Source organism: Hyperoodon ampullatus (assembly GCF_949752795.1).
Source record: "Hyperoodon ampullatus genome assembly, chromosome: 10".
NCBI lineage: Eukaryota > Metazoa > Chordata > Mammalia > Artiodactyla > Ziphiidae > Hyperoodon > Hyperoodon ampullatus.
Window position 1 is genome coordinate 6,748,776 of NC_136923.1, and position 16,533 is coordinate 6,765,308.

Here is a 16,533-nt window from a genome sequence, read left to right on the forward strand (position 1 = left end):
ATCTTAAAAAAACTGCTACAAAGTACAATCCATGCCTACATTTCCACATCCACATGTCCACACTGAGAAGCAGAATGAACTGAGGACCAAGCGTGCAGGCCAGGAGCCCTAGGGCCTGGCCCTGAATCCTGCTCCTCTCCTTACCAGAAGAGCTGTGTGACCTTGGGCAGGTTCCCTAGCCTCCCTGTGCCTCTGTGTTTTCATTTGCCAAACGGGATAATGAAAGTGACTACCAGGTGAGATACTGGGATGGATCAATGAATTAGCTTGTATAAATGTTTTAATAACAGTTAACGTTTATTGAGTGCAGGTCAGGTACCAGGCACTGTTCTTACAGTTCACACATATTTATTAACTTAATTCTCACAACAGCCTTAAGAGACAGGACTCACTATTAACCCTATTTTACAGATGAGGAAACAGAGGCCCAGAGAGGTGGATCACGTTGCCCTCGGTCGTGCAGCGAGGGACAGCAGAGGCTGAGCGCTTCAGCCCGTTCTCTCACTGGTGCACCCTGAGGGGCAACCATGTTCAATAACTGCTGGCCACAACGACTGCACCCATCACCACCACCAGCACCATCACCACCACCACCACCTGAACCTCCAGCCTGCTGCCAGGCCTCTGGGGAGATGGCTCAAGAGAAGGGACAAACATGAGCAGGGAGGGTCTTTCCTCCCCTTCATTTTGTCTGAGTGGACAACCCGGGAAGCCAGGCTGGCCAGCAAGGCGGGCAAGAGGGAGCAGGAGAAGGAGCAAGGAGGCCTGGAGACCCGGAGCCCCTGTTCGCCCGTGTGGCCCAGACCACATTCTCCCGCCTCCCCTACACTACTAACAGCTGGCAGTCACAGTAATCTCATCTCCGGGGAGGGGCCCTCTCCGGGGGTCCTGGGTTCTGAGATCAGCCACCCTTCCTCACTGCAATTAGAAGACCCCAGTCCTGCAGGGGCCTCAGGAGGGAGCTGCAGGGATAGGAGGTGGCTCCCTCCCCACAGCCCTGCTCCCTCCGACCTCCACCCCTGCCCACCCTGCCCTCCCTGGTTTCAGAGCCACCCTGATCCTCACTTTAGTTAAAAGGAAATGTCCTCCCCGGAGTTGCTGGGCTGGTTTTTCTTTTCCTCCTTGGCACACTGGCTCAGCCTCTGAGCCGGAGCCTGGTGCCTGGTTAATTGAAAGTTACAGATGAGCAAGGACACAGCCCTCTTGGGAGGGAAGGAGGAGAGACACAAGCTGGTGTTGGCATTTTTCCTGCAGGGAGGAGCGACCAGGGGCTGGGGGGCAGAAGGCGAGCAGGGGGCTGGGGGCGCCAACCCCGCCCCCCCCTCAGAGCAGGCCCCCTCCAGCTGCTGCAGACCCTGCGGAAGCCCCAGACACCAAACATATCCCAACTCTAAACAATGCCTGTGCTCACTTTCTACAGAAAAAATGACAAAACAGAGCAAGATAAAGAGACCAGAATGCTCTAGTCCTCCCACCAGCTGGAGATAATTGTTGCAAACACCTGGGTATGTACAGCCTTCCAGAACTTCTGGACACTTTGCCTAAACAAATCATTTTATTGCCTTCCCCCTCTTGATTATATAAGTGATAGATGCTCATTGTAAACAGCTTAGAAAATAAGTTTTAAAAGCATACAAAAAGTTTTAACGACCTACCCATAAAGGCACACCAAGAGACTGTGTATAGAGAAGAGTGTAGAAAATGTGGGCTCTGGAGTCGGACAGTCTTGGCCTTGATGAAAAACTTAATTTCTGGTGCCTCAATAGTCCCATCTGTGGAATGGGAATCATAAAAGTGGCCATCTCAGGGGTTGTTATGAAGAGGAATGAGATCAATGTATATCCTGCCTTGCCCTGCTCAGTAAATTTAGCCAGTATTGCTGCATACATTGTTAACCTTTGGGGAGATTTCCTTCCAGGCATACAATACAATACAATACAACCCAACCCAACCCAACTGAATACAATGTGAATGACACTATGTATATATAATTTTGTATCCTACTTATTTTTACTCATCATTGAATTTTCGACACTTTCAGAAAAATGACACTGACTTTTCTTTTACCACATCACTTCTAATGGCTGGGTCATGTTCCATGGGCTGGGAGTGCCATCATTTATCCCACAAACCCTACTGCTGAACTTATGGGTAAATTCCTTTCTTTAGTTGTTGTTATATATAATACTGTAATGAAAAACTTTTAATACAAATTTTGCCCAGCATTTCTGAGTATTTTCTAAGAGATTCCTAGAAGTGGAATTGCTGAGTCAAAAAGAATGAGAATTCCTACTATATTGCCAAATTATGTTCAGAAAGTTTTAAAAAAATCAATTTAGGTATCTGTCCTACATCTATAAATGTGTTCATTTCCCTGCATCCTTGTTGATACTGCCATTTATGATTTTTTGTTTTAATTTTGCAGATTTAATGGATGAGGAAGATTCCCTATAGAAGCCTTTTTAGTTACTAGGCGAAAAGATGAGTATCTTGGTATTTGGTGTTGAGTGTTTGGTAGCTAATAGAGCAAGTGTCTCATCTCTCTGCGCTTCTGGTCCCTTAACTGTAAACTGGGGATAATAATAATGTCTATTTCATAGGGTTGTTGTGAAGATAAAATGGGTTAATACATATAAACCTGCTAGAGTTCTTCTTGATAAATGTCAAATAAACCTCAGCAAGTATCATTATCTTTGTTGCTGTTGCTGCCAAATTTCACAGGCATAATTCAGGGCCTGTCTGCTAAAGGAAAGAACACTGTGTGATTTTGTGTAGGTCTCATGTCCTCTCTGGTCCTCAGTTTCTCAATCTGTCAAGTGGGGCTGAGAATGCCTGCCTTGTCCATCTTGGAGGGTTGTTGGAAGAAATCAATGAGGGTTTCCCTCTCAGAGGGCTGGGCACATGTGAGGGTTTATGGCCTCTCTTCTTGCTTTATGGGCCTCATATTCCAAAAAGAGGTGCAGACAATCCAGGAAGTCTGCCTGGAGAAAGGGCACCAAAGCCAAGACTTGAAAGAGAAGTTGGAGTCGGCCAGCTGGACATAAGGAGGAGGGAGCTCCAAGCAGAGCAAACAGCATGTGCAAAGGCCAAAGGTTAGAAGAGCCTCAGGAGTTGGGGAAGCAGATGGTGAGAGAGGATGGGAGCCTGAAAATGCAACTTGTGACTGAACATTTGATCATTTCAGTCTTGGGCTGTTACAAACAGTGCTTCTATGAACATTCTTATACACACCTTTGAGTGAACGTGATCATGCATTTCTGTTCTACCTAGGATAAAAATGGTTGGGTCATAGAGTATGCATATATTCAGCTTTAGTTGATACTCAGGCTTCATTTTTTAAAACATTTTGCTGTGAAAATTTTCAAACATACAGAAAAGCTGAAAGAATAGTATAGTGAGCACCTATATACCACCACCTAGATTCTATCATTTTATTATACTTCTTTTATCATATCTCCATCAATCCATCCATCTTCCATCCATTCATCCAACCTTTTTTTTTTTTTTTCCCAGCATCTACATATTTTCAAGAACCAAAAAACTCCCCTACCTCTCTCACCGTCTGGCTCCTCACACCTCATTGGCCATAACTGCTCCCATGCCTATGACTCTACCAATCACTGTCCAGGAGAACAGAATCACATGATTGACACAGACCAATCAAGATTTACCCTCTGGAGCTGGGGGATAGGATCAGGGTTTGGTACTGAGGAAGAAGGGGGGAAATGGCTGTTGGTTCACTGTCTCCAGACACCACCTTTGCAGACAGAAAAATGGGCTGTGTGGAAGCTGAGCATCCCCCAAGGAAGGGAGCATCCCATATGGCTGAGAGCTGGGCGCTTCCAGTTGGCCGCCTTGCCTCATTTACTCCTAGTTGTGACCCCACTGGGTCTTGGCAGGCCTTGGGGGCCCTGGAAGCAGGGGATAGATCTGCTTCTTCCATCAGGGTAGGGGAGAAGCAGGAATACTGGTCTAGCTGAGTTGGAGCTGAGCTGCCATCAGGGACCTCCCATCCCTAGGTTCTGTTGACTGGAAAAAAAAAAAAAAGCACAACCTAAAAGTTGAGGATTCTGTTTCATTTGGGGCATTACTGAGGACTTAAGCCTGAGATAGCCTCTCAGATAGCTCTTGGGGACTGTTCTGAAGAGTTAAGTGAGAAGTCAGGATATATAGAAGTTAAAAAAAAAAAACAAAACCCAGGTAGTTAAATATCAAAAGATGACTGCTAATTAAAGAAAAACCAGACATCTCAAGTTAATGAATTTAGCGCTTTTCTATCCATGGGAAGATGCAAGAGTCTGGGCCTATTGAAATTATTCCTTTGATATGAACCTTAACTAGATAGGCCCAGTATCCTGTTTTTCTCCATTCTGAATCCCATCAGGGTGCATCATCGGGGTGGCTGCAGTGGCTGAAGGCTTGATGGCCACAACACCCTTTGTTTACTGAAATGGCAGGTGACATTCTTTGTCCACAGTTCCAACCTTGGGGTGCTTGTGTCAACCTGGAAGAGGGCAGGTCTGAGTTAAGAGGCCTGCCCCCCAGTTCAGAACCAGGCCTGGCACATAGCAAGTGCTCAATAAATATGCCATTAAATCAATTTTGAAAAAGATTTGATTCTAGGCTTTGGGCAAATTACTAATCCTCCCCAGGCCTCAGCTTCCTCATCATGAAAATGGGAAAGTAAAGAAAAAGGAGAAAAATTGATAAGAGCAATCCCTGTCCCACCCTTATGTAGCTTCCTGCCCCAGGCCTGCATGCATTACTTGTCACCCCCTCCCATCCTTCTTTCTCTATAAAGGACTGGGGAGAAAGGGCTTCTAGAACCCTGGGCCTCCAAGGGTACCCCAGCCAGCAGCACCAGCAGCACCAGCAGCATCTGGGACCCACCCCAGGCTTCCAGAATCAGGTGATGACCATGCTCATGTTGGAGGAACACTGATTTCCCAGGTAAAGCGGATGTTGCTGGTCCAGGGACCGCATTCTGACAACCACTCAGCCCTGGCTGCATGTTAGAATCGCCAGGGGCTTTAAAAAGTCTGAAGCCTCAGCCTCCCCACTAGAGATTCTGAGTTAACTGATCCGAGATGGGGCCTGCCAGAATATTTTAAAAGCTCCCCAGGTGATTCCAACATGTAGCCAGGGTTGAGAACCATTGCTTTAAACAATTTGGGGGAATGTTCTGTCACTTAGTTACTTACATTTATGTATTCACCTATTTAATCATTCATTTGTGTTTATATTTGCTGGTTTGTTTCTGCCAGGAATACTGTTTAATCTGTCTTCCTGTATTCTCACTGGTTCATCCATCCCCCCATTTCAATCACCACATGGTTACTGAACTTTACAACCTGACAGGCATGTGCTTGGTGCTGGGGAAACAGTAGCGGAACAGTTCTTGTCCTCGTGGGACTGACAGTGTATCTGGGGTGAGAATGGGAGGGGACATATCAATACAGTGCATTTGTGCACAGCCAGGCAGGTCTGGAGGCCCCAGGACATGCATGCAAGGGGTCTGGCTCAGAAAAGGGTTCTGGGGGAAGAGGACGCCCCAGAGGGCTCTTGAAGTATAAGCAGGAGTTTACAAAGCAGAGCACAATGAGGCACAGGACGTACCTGGCAAAGGACAGGCACATGCAAGGCCATAGGAGTGTGCAGAGGACCAGGAGCAGCTGGATGTGGCCAAAGGTGGGAGACCAGGTCAGACAGGGCCTTGCGGGGTACAGCCAGGAGCCTGAACTTAATTCTCAGCACAGCAGGAGGCTGTTGGAGGGTTTTCAGCAGGTGAGCCTCATGAGTTGTGTAAGCTTGAGAAAGAGCTACGTGTGGACAGTGGGTTAGAGAGTCAAGAGTGGAAGCCAGAGACCAGTGAGGTAGCCATTGCAGCCACCAGGTGAATCGTGAGATGGGGGAGAGGAGAGGTCTGAGCTGAGCTATATTTGGAGGGGGGAACTCCCAGATCAAGGGCTGGTGGGGGTCTGGGGTGGGAGAGCTGGGTGGGGTGGAGGCTGAGAGCCCGATCCTGCCTGAGGCTCAGAAGATGCAATCTTGAATGTCCCAGTTGGCTCTCAAGCCCCAGATGGGACCAGCTGCGGGCCCCATGTGACCCTATTAGTCTCACTGGGGGTTGGCTCCCTTGCTTCAAACGAAGTCTAATGAGGCCATCGTTTTGTTAAAAAGCTTCAGCTTGAAAATATTCTAAGCGCAAGGGCCAATTTTTCAAATTAATGTTTTAATGGGCCAGGACTTGGCAACAAGCCCTTGGGGGAGTGTTATTCTTGGAGTGGGGGTAGCGGGATGAGGAAAGAGAGTACATGCTTATCTTCAGGTATCTGGTGTCCCAAGTCCCTTTTCCTACTGGACCATTTCAGAAATCATCTCTGCCAGGAGAATCGTAGAATCAGCCCCTCCCAGGGGTGCAGCCAACTCTCATCTTCCTTTCATCTCTAATCAAGTGGGGCCCTCTGCTTGCATACCTCCAGGGATGGGGAGCTCACTCACTACCAAGGCAGCTTGTTCTATTATTGGAGAGTCCTGACCAGGGGAATGTGCTTCCTTCAGTTGAACTGGAGTCCATCACCCACCCACCCCTAATACACACACCTTTGGCCCCTCTGGGGTCACAGAACACTCTGACCTTCTACCTTATTTGCTTATTCATTTATTCAATAAACGTTTTTTTAAAGCAAATCAATTCATTTTTCTAAGCATTATTTTTTCATCTATCAAATGGGAGAAATCAGGCCTACTGTCACCAGCAACACCTGTGAACAATTCCTGGGGAATATAAATGGAATCTGGGTAATGAAAAAGTTTAACCTTTTTAAAAATTTTCCTTTGCCCTTAGTCTAGTTTCACTTGCTCATAGGGTGTTGCATGCAGAGATCTTGCCCCCAGTTCCTCAGATCAGAGCTCCTAGTGTGACAAGGCTGCACCTGACACTTCTGCACACGACACTGCAATTCAAGATGGTGATATCAGGCCGTGTGCAGAGATGCTACGCCTGGCACCTGGATCTGAAGCTGTGAGCAGCACAACTGCGCCCAACCAGTAAGAACTCCGCCCCCTCTCCGCTGGGGAGAACCTTATAAAGCAGCCCCACAGGTGGCCTTTTGGGGACAGCGTGTGCTCTAGATCCCGAGCTCACACCTCTCCATTCTTCGATCAAAGAATAAAACTTTCCTTTGCTCCTGAACCAAACTCAGTCTCGTTCTATTGACGCAAGTGACTCGGGGCAGGAGGACCCTTGTTGGGGCCTGACTCAGAAGGGCTGCTAATAAGTTCTGGTGACCCAGATGGGCTGGACCATGGCCTTTTGCCTGCACCTATCCACTAGGCTCCGGGCTTGCCCCGAGGTTCACATGGGAATGATCTCCTCTGACTTGAGGACACTGATGGGGTAGGATGGCAGTAGCCTTCTGCTGAATACAGAGCAACTCTGCCCAGCAACCCAATACCCAGGTGTGGTGCACACACAGTAAAGCCCCAGAGTCATCTGGACTGTGCCCCTTAAGGGATCACACTGTGGCATTACTGGGATCAGAGAGTGAAAACTCAGGCACATCTGTCTCCTGCCTCTGGATGGCCTTCCAGTGGCACCAAACGCCCAGGGAAGGTGGGGACCTGTGGATGAGAGGGAGGTCTCTTACTGGCGCCACTTACTCGGTTCTGAACACCAGATCAGGCAAACTCGGTCACAAGAGTTGTAAAATTATTGGGTATCAGAAAAGGCCCAAGAACAGGCGTTCACAGAGCCATTAGAATGTAAAATAGATGAACACACTCTCATCCATTTCTTCCTATATATCCCCAAATGCCCTATACCCCCGTGCTAGGAAGCGATATCTTACATAAATTGGGGGCTACTATCCACCTAACGGGAGACAAACTGGAGACGGTTGTCCCCTTAGACGAGGGGCACAAGATGATAATGTTCATGACTGAGGAAAAACCTTACCGGACAGAGCAAGTCAACCTCCCTGGAGTAAATCCTGAGGTCTGCGCCCAGGGATGGGTGGGATGAACTGCAGGAGCCAGTCCCATGATAGTCCATCTAAAACCTGGACATACATGGCCCAGTAGAAAACAGTACCCTCTCTGTTGGGAGGCCTTGTTGGGCATCGCCCCTGTGATACAGGGCCTAAATGACCAGGGCCTTTTTAGGCCAGGCCAATCAGCCTGTAATACCCTCAATCTCCCCATAAAGAAACCCAGGGGGGAATATCTGGTGGTCCAGGACCTCAGGGTAGTCAATGAAACCACTGAGAATACACATCCAGTAGTCTTTAATCCCTACACACTGCTGGTCACTCTACGGTCCACCAGGACCTGATATTCTGTATTAGATTTAAAAGATGCCGCCTCCTGTTACCCATCAGCCCCAGAGTCATGAGAAATTTTTGCGTGGCAGGACCCAAACACACAACAAAAACAATACTGCTGGACAGTCCTGCCCCAAGCGTTCGAAAACTCCCCCACCATCTTTGGGGAAACTTTAGCTGAAGACCTAAAAGATACACTCCAACAAAAATACTGTAACCACCCTGAACCACCTAGCTGATAAAGGATATAATGTGTCCAAGAAAAAGGCTCAAATGTCACAAACTAGGGTGATCTACCTAGGCTTCATTCTCACAGAAGGTCAGAGGAGCCACCCCAGGAAAGAAAAGAAGCCATTTGCAGCCTCACCCCTCCTAAAACCAGAAGACAGCTTACAGGTTTCCTGGGGATGGCTGGGTTTTGCCGCATCTGGATCCCTAACTACGATCTAATAGCTAGGCCTGTATATGAAAAGTTGAAAGGAGAGGATGATGACTCTTTTGAATGGAATTCAGAAGGCAAAGGGACCTTTCAAGAATTGAAAAAGCAATTACATCAGGCCCTGGCCCTGGCCCTCCCAGATTTAACTAAACCCTTTGACCTTTACTTCCATGAGAGAAGGGGAAACCCCTTGGAGTGTTAGCTCAAAAACTGGGATCCCTTATTCAGGTGGTTGCTTTTTTCTCTAAACAATCAGATCAAACCACTAAGGGGTGGCCTCCTTGCCTATGGGCAGTAGCAGTTACTACAACCCTGCTAAAGGAGGCTTTAGTTAAAAGTTAATGTTTGGTCAGCCAATCACTATATGGACCACACACCAAGTTCAGGCTTCAGTTAGTTCTAAGAGAACAGAATGGCTATCCCCCAGAAGGCCAGTTCAGATTCAGGCTATGCTTTTAGACGACCCAACAGCTACCACAAAAACCTGTCACATGCTAAATCCTGCCACCCTGCTACCCACAGAAATGGAGCCCCTGGAGCATGACTGTATAGAAACCATAGACACGACCTATTCCAGCCACCCCAACTTAGGAAGTGAGCCTCTCCCAAACCCCAAAGAGGAATGATTCACAGATGGGAGGAGCTTTATGAGCAGGGGAAAAGGCTGGTGGGACACGCAGTGACCTCCCAGACCCAAGTCATAGAAGCAAGAAGCTTACCTCCAGGGATTTTGCCCCAAAACTGGGCAAAACAGCCCTCACTGGAGCTTTAGAGCTCGGTGATCTTAAATGTTTACACAGATTCCCAGTACGCATATGCCAACCTACATACACACGGGGCTATTTGTAAGGAAAGAGGTATGCTTACCGCAGAGAATAAACAGTGAAACCTGGCTTAAGCCCACTGAAGCTCTTAGCACTAGTACAGTTTCCCAAAATTACGTGGCAGTGATTCATTGCAGGGGTCACCAACAGGGGGATGCAGAATTAATAAAGGGAAACAACAAGGTGGACGGAACTGCCAAAAGGGTGGCCCCAGAACCAGTGACTTGGCGACTGCTCCTCATACCCTGAAAGCCAGATCCATCCAATTATTCCCCAGTCTACACAAAGGAAGAATTAGACACAGCCCCCAAATGGGACTTCAGTAGAGATCTAGGGGTGGCTAGTTAAAGAACATGGGCAATCCTTCTTTCCCCAAACTGCAGCTTGTCAAGCCATCAGGGAGGCTCATCAAGAAACTCACTACGGGAGGAAAGCCCATTAAAATTGCTTAGTTGGTTGAGGTCGTGGTAACTCCTAGCATGAAAGGTAACACCCCCAACACAAGACTCCCAAGAAGCCCCCAGATAAGGCCCATTCAGACCAGAGGAACATATCCTGGAGAAGACTGGCAGATTGACTGCACCGTCAGGCCGAGGGCACCGGGCAATTTCAGGTATCTGTCGGTGCTAGTAGACACATTTTCTGGGTGGATAGAAGCATTCCCCATTAGAACTGAAACGGCAGCTGAAGTGGTTAAGGCATTATTAAAAGAAATAATCCCCAGGTTTGGGCTCCCAGGATCCCTACAAAGTGATAATGGTCCAGCATTTGTGTCTGAAGTGACAAAAGGGATGAGTGCCTTGGGCAAAGGATGGACCTTTCATTCAGTCACTGGGGAACGGCAAGAGATCCCATCAGACCCTGAAATGGGCCTTAGCCAAGCTGTGTCAGGAAACTCAAGAAAACTGGATTAAGTTGCTTCTGATTGCCCTCCTTGTGCAATCAGCCCCACGGTACGAGTTAAAGTTAAGTGCATTTGAACTCATGTACGGCAGACCCATTCCCCAAGCCCGAGAGATGGGGCATCTTAACCTCCTTGAAATGGAACAACCCAAGTGTGCCCTCCAGGTAGAAGAAACCAGGAAGCTCTCACGGAATATGGTGACCAGGTGCTGCCCGCACCTACCCACCAGGCCCCCAGCCCATCCGGCCAGGAGACCAAGTGCACCTAAAACCCTGGAAAACCGGCGGCCCGCCAGCCCAGCTCGCCCCTAAGCAGATGGACCCCACTCGGTGACCCTAACAACCCGTCACACCGGAAGTCACAGGGCTCACTCCATGGGTGCCTCACACTCGAGGGAAGAGACCCCCCCAACCTCCACAGAGACGACCTGGAGCAACGGCCCCTCGACTACCTGGGGGAACCTCTCTCTGAGCTGAAGCTTCTCTTCCGAAAAACGACCAAAGCGCGACCAGGGAGATTCAGCCCCAGCAGAGCCTCGACGTCAGGGCACGCTCGCCCACGGGCCGAAGACTGAGAGACCCGTATTTCCAGGAAAAACTTGACATGTGACCATTATTCTCTTGCTAATATTTGGGCCACGGATCTTAAATTGTCTGGCGTCCTTTGTCTCCAAAAGGTTAGACAAGCGGGGGTCGCTCAGGGATGCGAACAGTCAGGGCTGAGGCCTGGGGGCAACCAGACGTACCTAAAGGCAGCCGCGGAGCAGCTCCGTGCCTCCGCCGGGGCTATGATGATGCCCCAAACCAGCAGGAAGCAGCCACAGAAGACGAGCCAGGGCCCCTCAGCGGCCCTCGACAGTGAGGAGAAGGACACACGACACAGGGGGGATCTCTCACCAGCAAAGCCCATTATCAATTCCCGGGAAATAAAAATAGAATCTGGGTAATAAAATCAAGTCTAACCGTTTTTCTTTGTTTTTCCTTTGTGCTTTGTCTAGCTTCACTTGCTCAGAGGGCGCTGCATGTAGACGCTTCGCACCCGGCTCGTCAGAGCAGAGTTACTGGTACAAAATGGCGGCGCCGACACCTCCGCTTGCGGGCTGTGGGCAGAGGCGCTGCGCCCGGCACTGCGACCTGGAGCGGAAAGCCCGTAAGAACTCCGCCTCCTCCCCTCCCCCGCCCAGGAGATCCCTACGAAGCAGCCCCGCCCACGGTCTGTCGGGAAGAGCACGCGCACTAGAGCGAGCTCGCACTTCTCCAGGCTTTGGTCAAAGAAAGCTTTCTTCTGCTTATGAGCTGAACTGGGTCTTGTTCTATTGGCTTGAACAACACCAGGCAGAAGGACCCTTGTTGGGGCCCGACTCGAAAGGGTCGGTACCTTATAGGTTTTGTGAGTATTAATGAGATAGAGGCTAGGCAGGGCTTAGTTAGCTAGTGTGTATTGTGAAATGCTGGATTTCAGGAATCAGAAACCAAAAGCGGATCTCTTTTGAGCAGTGGCGTGTGATAAACTTCATGCCAGGACTAGGGACCCAAAGACCCATGAGACACAGCCACTCCCCTCCGGCCCCCAGAGGTTCGTGGGCCGCTGGGGAGACAGTGCGTGAGCAGCGAGGGGAGGACCCTGCCCCGCAGCTCTGACGGAAGCGAGGGGCCCCCCACGCAGCCTAGGAGGTGGTGAGCCTGGTAGGATCCAAGGAGGTAACTTCTGGGCTGAGACCTGAAGGCTTTCCAGGAGAAGAGGGGCAATTACAACCGTGGGAGTGCATGAGTGAGGAGTGGTCCTGGTCCAAACCAAAGACTGTGTCCATTTCTCCACCCCCCTCACCTCGGCAGGAACCCCCATCCCCACAGCCCTGTACAGCGCTAATCAAATGAAGGTGACACCCAGGCCCTTCCTAGGTTGTTTGAATAATTTCACACTTAGAAGTTGCAAAACTAGTATAAAGAGTTTCTGTACAACCTTCACGCAGATTCCTCAGGTGTTATTTCTCCACATTTGCCTGTTTCGTCACTCTCCCACGTGACACATACAACACATGCATACACATACCACATATGTGTAAGTTATTTTTCCTCAATCATTTGAGAATAAATTGTAGACAAGATACTCCTTCACACCTGAATATTTCCTAAAAGCAAGGACATTCTCTTACGTATCCACAATGCATTGATCAAAATCAGGAAATTAACACTGATAAAATATTATTATCTAATCTACATATCTTATTCAAATCTCACCTAGTGTCCCACTAATGCCCTTTATAGCAAAAGAAAAAAAAATTTTTTTTTCCTCTGGCCCAGTGTCTAATTCAGGATCAGGCTTTGCATTCAGTTGTCATATCTCCTTCATCTGAAACTCTTCCATTTTGTCTTTTATGACCTTGACATTTTTTAAGAGCATAGGTCGGTTGTTTTCTAAAATGTCCCTCAATTTGGGTTCCTAGATTCTTTTAAACAGTGTTTCTTAATGTGATTGGCTACCAACTTTCTCCATCAGAAAGGTTTGGAGTGCTTTTTAGAAGGCAATTCCTGAGCCCCGGCCTTATGGCTCCAGCACCTGTGGGCTTCCTGCATCAGAATGACTTCCTGCATCAGAATGACTTCCTGCATCAGAATGTTTGAGATGGGGCCGGTGCCTTGTGCAGTTGTCTGCCCAAGTAGACTGCTGTGGTGTCCAGTCCTGTGACTTAGAGCTGTGTGGCCTTGGGGGAGTTGCTGTCCCTCTCTGAGCCTTAGCATACTCATCTATAAATGGAAATAATAGCCTGCACCTTTTTGCAGGTTGGTGGTGGGGAGTAAACAGCATTCCAGGAGAAAGTGCTGGGCAGGTAGAAGGCCTTCAGAAATGTAGACATCCTTTCCTTGTCCCTGCACTCCTGGAGAACTGCTGAGGGGAGTGCAGCTGGCTAGCGGTCTCCAGCTGCAGCTGTAGCATTTGCACAAGTCCACCTTCCCCTGACAGCCCAGTCAGGACCCAGCATGGTGGAGGTGCTGTGGCCTGGGCAGTTCTCCATGTGGGGCTCCTTTCATGACAGCTGTAGCACTGGGGTTGTCCTTTGGTCTGGCTGACACCATCCCAGCCCTGCCCCATAGCCTGAGGCTCTTCCTACTCAAGCCTCCTTCCTTCTCTCTCTCCTGGCACAGGTGCCCGAGTGCTTCCCTGCTGGCTCCTGCCCTTTCTCCCCTGTACCATTTAAAGACATTTACCTCCCCCCTCAAATCTCTTGCACTTCTAGCTCTGTCTTTGATGTCTTCTTCTTTCAGACCTGAGCGGACCCAAACCTCAAGGAAAACACCAACAAATCCCCTTGAAAACATCAGGGGACACCTCCAGCAAGCAGGTCTCCGGAGCCCCTGATTTCTCCTTAGTCGGTGTTATGATGTTATTGTCTTCATCATGGCTGGGCTCCCCGCTCCATGTCCCCATTAGCATTTTTTTTTTAGCACAAGAAGACTTTCCTTCAAGAGCAAAATATTCACAGTCCTTGAATGTATGTGCATCATGATGAGATGTTCTTGTCAGTAAACTGTCCGCCTCCACACTGGCAAGCCCACGTGGCTTTGTGTTGTTTTTTTTTAAATACCATTTGTTATGTATTTCCCATTATAAAAGGTAATAACCACGTTTGTGGCACAGAGAGGAGGTGGTGGATATCGGAGGTGGTGCCCACAAAAAACGGAAACAGGAAGGGAGCCAGAACAGGGGTGACCCAGGGCATGAGCATGGAGCATCGACACGTCATGGGGGTGTCCTGAGGGTCAGCTGAGGAAATGCTTGGGAGGAGTTGGTGCAGGGCCTGTTGCTTAGTGGAACCCCAATGGATCTGGTATCATCACTGTTATGACCATCCCCATGGCCAACCGCCCACAGGGCACCTCCCCCAAGCAGCCCCACAACAGCTCAGTGAGCCTGAGGCGTGTCCCGGAGGAGGGATTATGGAGGGATTATGGAGGACCATGAAAGGGATGGTTTGCCAGGACCGAGAGGGGAATAATCTGCTGGTGCTCTCGTGGGCACTCACAAAGCCGGTCACCAGAATGGCCCCATCTGAGCATTGATGTGTACCAAGCCCACTCCTACCTCTCCTGCTCACCTGGTTAGTGATTTTCCTCTGATCTCCCAACTCTCTCTTTCAGACCCTTACTTCCTACCTTCTCCCACAACTGTATAAGGCTTGTTCCTCTAATAAACACCTTATTCCATAATACTCATAGTGGTCCTGTTTCCCAGACTGAACCTTGACGGACAGACTTAAGGTGTCAACGTGTCAAAAACTGGTGAACCTGGGTGATTGTTGAACCTTTCTTACAACTTCTCTGTAGAATTCAAATTTTAAATAAGATTTTAAAATTAAATATTCTGAGGAATGAATCACGAGGGAATGAATGTTGTTAACTCAATGTGCTCCTATTATCCTAGTTTTAGACCTTCATTTAGTTGACCACATTTAAGTTTCTTAGAACAGCGAAAGCACCTCCCTTCTGTGGCTCAGAATCATTTTCTATCCACTCATTCCAAGACTTCTGGGGAAGTCCAGTTCCAACTCCCTGGATTTTGAGCCCAAATCTCTCTCTGTTGGGGAAAAATATTTTGTGTGTATCTCTCATTGTTTTGATGAAAGAGGCTATTGTGACCCCCACCCCAAAGAACTGAAGGTCTGACATTGTATATCATAGAACCTTTATTATTTTTCCTCTATATTCTTAGAAACGTACATAACGCCCGTGCTCTAGTTATAACACCATTTATAGACATTTAAAATGCATCTTCATGTATAAATATTTTACATTTGGTCCATAGAACAGATAATTTTACTAAATAATACTGTAATTTTTTTAAAACAGGCTCTGTATATAGTTTGAATATGTATATATTACATATATTTTTTAATATAGAGATAGATTTACTTGGTGTTCTGAGAATAAATCCTTATTGCAAAAAAAAGCATATATGATAATACAATATCTTTCCCTCCCCAGGGCAAATACTAAAAAAAGTTACACATATTCACAGTTCTCACAGTAATTGTACGACACATAATATTGTGCTATATAAGTAGGTTTGGATGGAAATCAGTTAAGGGATTTCTTGCCAAACATCTCACTTAGATTTGATTACAAACATTAAATACGTTGCATTTGTCTTCGAAAGACTTGTTCTTAGTTTCAGAATGAAGAACAAAGAGAAAGTTAAAGTCTTCCTGCCCTTATTCTAAAGGAATTCACACAAAGGATGGGGGGTGGGACCATGAGACACAGTGAAGGGTTCCTTTTGTTCTAAACCCTATAATTTAACAATACATATGCATTTTGATCCTGGATTCACCAGTTGGCATTTGGGATGCCTTAGTAATGAGACTATTTTACAGATGACTTCAGGAAAAGCTTTTAGATTTCCTACACAATATCAAATGAGACCCTATGTACCAAGCGTGAGGATGAATGTACATATGTGTGCATTTATATGTGTACACAGACTTTTTGTTTTTTCTCTACAAGAATGTGCTTAATATTCTGAGGGTAATACCTTATTGCAAGAACTGGTATGCTGGTCACTTGTGGACGAGGATGACAGCTTAAAAAACCCACAGTCACAGTTATTTACCATAGTTATTAAGGATTAGTCGTAAAACACAACTCGTGAGTTAACTAGCTAAGGAGTACAGGGCACAACATATGATTTGCTACATGGGAACCCATGTTCCTGGCAAATGAGAAGCGCTGAGTTGCTGGAGCTTGCAAGAAACTGTCTTCACCCGATTTGCTGCCACCACTGTGGAGCCCAGTTCTGGAACGGAACAAATACTACTTCCCGACGAAGCAGCTTTAATCTCGGAAGCACTTGGCGGGGCAGGTCTGGATTAACACTAGCTCCTCAGTTACTGGGCTGGCAGGTTTTAGTGGCAGTGAGGAGATTCTCACTGGGGAACTTCAGAGAAGGGGAGAGGGCAGCAGCCTTGACTGGGGTTGCAGTGAGGGAGACATTTTAAGAAGGAGACAGAAAGATCACTGGATCCACTTTGCCTCAAGGACAGAGCCTCGC

The 16,533-nt window shown here is 47.8% G+C and overlaps 1 pseudogene across 1 annotated transcript in view; it reads left to right on the forward strand.

Annotated features, from left to right (window-relative positions):
- LOC307059850 (store-operated calcium entry-associated regulatory factor-like) overlaps positions 1 to 13,112 on the forward strand; it is a 29,715-nt pseudogene extending 16,603 nt beyond the window's left edge. Inside the window, exons 2-4 of the transcript in view lie at positions 11,165 to 11,345; positions 11,539 to 11,700; positions 13,045 to 13,112. The product of the transcript in view is annotated as a store-operated calcium entry-associated regulatory factor-like (transcript). The remainder of the gene's footprint in view (positions 1 to 11,164; positions 11,346 to 11,538; positions 11,701 to 13,044) is intronic.
- Positions 13,113 to 16,533: the final 3,421 nt, after the last annotated feature.